We start from the raw sequence: 2,449 nt of genomic DNA, 5'->3' as shown, positions 1-2,449 counted from the left end.
CTACGTGCCTTACATGTGTTATCTTGTTTAATCTTTCTAACCTTTCTTGGGAGTAAATACAAAATCATCACTCCCATTTTACAAATACAAATATTAGCCTGAGAAAGTTAACCTCAAAGTCACACAGCTAGTAAGGTTGCCAGGTTCTCTTCATCAGTGTTCTCCCTTCCACTTCCATCCTTTTGCATATGGTACCTGGGGCAGGCTAGAAATGGCCTTCTCAGTGTCTTTGATCTAATTAATAAATATACTCTGGAATTAAAATGATTTTTTAGGTGTTTTGCAAGGAGGAAAATGCACATTGGCAGAGCCCAGCTATTGACCGAATGTTAATTTTCCTAGACATTCCAGTTATCTTGAAAGGAAGTAGGAAGCAGCATGAGCCAAACTTCCTTTAAGTCTCATCTTCACCGTGAGTGGGCCAATGTGTTGTGTTAGTCATTTTTCTTCCCTCAACTCTCACCATCGCACTAAAAACCTTTCTTTTCTTCTGAGTGTTGGAACAGGGTTTGTGTTGTCACAGAATTTATCTGCCAGGCTGTCGTGAGAAAACATCAAGCTCTCTTGAAATAAGCATGCTTGCCGGAGGTCACACAGGGCACTTCATTTCCTGGAATGACTGTGAGCCCTTGAAACTGATACTGATCTGGCAGTGCCTGGATGTTCTGAACACCCAAACCACAGTATCGCTGTGGGTAAAGTCACAAATTGATTCTATGGGATTACCCTAATGGGATTTTCATTTGACACTATAATGAGCAGGTTGAAATTTAAGAACTTGAGAATCTCAGTAAAGACAAAGAATTATAAGGCTGGAAAGGGATGTTCATTCTCACTTCAAAATCTGTGGGAGAAGTTGCCCAGCTTCACTTATCCCTTAACTATATTTTAATGTTAACAATCCTGTATAGTGACTTCCCCAGAGGCTTACTTCCAGTCAAACAATGTCAATTCTGAACTAGACTGTTTACTTTACCATTCAATTAACCAAGCTATGCTACTTTATGTTATTGTACACATGGGTAAAACGACCGAATTTCATGGGAAAAAAAATTAGGATATATGGTCTGATTTATAAGTTTATTCCCAAATAAACCAAATTTAATTATCCCTTTGATGAATTGCTTTTATTAAAAAAAGTATGAGGGAATGTAGGCAAACTGCCATAGAAAACTTGATTTCATGGTAATGGGGCATCTTTCCTAAGCATGAAACAAAAGTAACTGTCACCATTTTGAAAAACCTTAAAGGCTTAGCAAACTCAATATCCTACTATTTTTATTTTAATTAATTAATTAATTAATTATTTATTTAAAGACAGAGTTTTGCTCTTGTTGCCCAGGCTGGAGTGCAATGGCGCCATCTTGACTCACTACAAACTCTGCCTCCTGGGTTCAAGTGATTCTCCTGTCAGCCTCCTGAGTAGCTTGGATACAGGCATGAGCCACCATGTCTGGCTAATTTTGTATTTTTTAGTAAAGATGGGGTTTCGCCATGTTGGTTGGGCTGGTTTTGAACTCCTGACCTCAGGTGATCCACTCGCCTCAGCCTCCCAAAGTGCTGGGATTACAGGGGTGAGCCACCATGCCCTGCTATTATCCTACTAGTTTTAAAAGAAAGAAAGAAAAGAAGGAAAGGAGTGAGGGAGGAAGGAAAGAAGAAAGAAGGGAGAAAGGAAGAAAGGAAGGAAGAAAAGAAGGAAGGAAGGCAGGAAAGAAGAAAGAAAGAAGGAAGGAAAGAAAGGAAAGAAAAAAAGAAAAAAGTAACATCACCTTGAAGTTAGAAATACATTAACATTTACATTTCGAGTTAAAATGATTGAGTTAAAAGATGTGATAATATTTTTAACATTAGCCACCAGTTGCAATATTTTGAAATCCATACAAGTTTGCTTTGAAAACACACAGGATTCTCATGTATTAGCCCAGGAACACACATAAGTCCACTTAGAACTTTTTTTCAAATTCTGTCTACCTAATCTATTTTCTGTTATTCAGGATCATCAGTGTGGAATGTTAGAAAGCCAAAGAGTTAGAATTTAGAATTAGAATTAGAGAGTTAGACATATACACAATGGAATATTATGCAGCCCTCAAAAATGATGAGTTCATGTCCTTTGTAGGGACATGGATGAACCTGGAAACCATCATTCTCAGCAAACTGACACAAGAGCAGAAAATCAAACACCGCATTTTCTCACTCATAGGCAGGTGTTGAGCAATGAGAACACATGGACACAGGGAGGGGAGCACTACACACTGGGGTCTGTTGGGGGGAAATGAGGGAGGGACGGGGGAGAGAGGAGGTAGGGAGAGATAGCATGGGGAGAAATGTCAGATATAGGTGAAGGGGAGGAAGGCAGCAAATCACACTGCCATGTGTGTACCTATGCAAAAATCTTGCATGTTCTTCACATGTACCCCAAAACCTAAAATGCAATAAAAAAAAG

This window comes from Cebus imitator, unplaced genomic scaffold (assembly GCF_001604975.1).
Source record: "Cebus imitator isolate Cc_AM_T3 unplaced genomic scaffold, Cebus_imitator-1.0 Scaffold93, whole genome shotgun sequence".
NCBI classification, from domain to species: Eukaryota; Metazoa; Chordata; class Mammalia; order Primates; family Cebidae; genus Cebus; species Cebus imitator.
The sequence above is the reverse complement of the archived record's forward strand: the minus strand, read 5'-3'. Positions refer to the sequence as shown.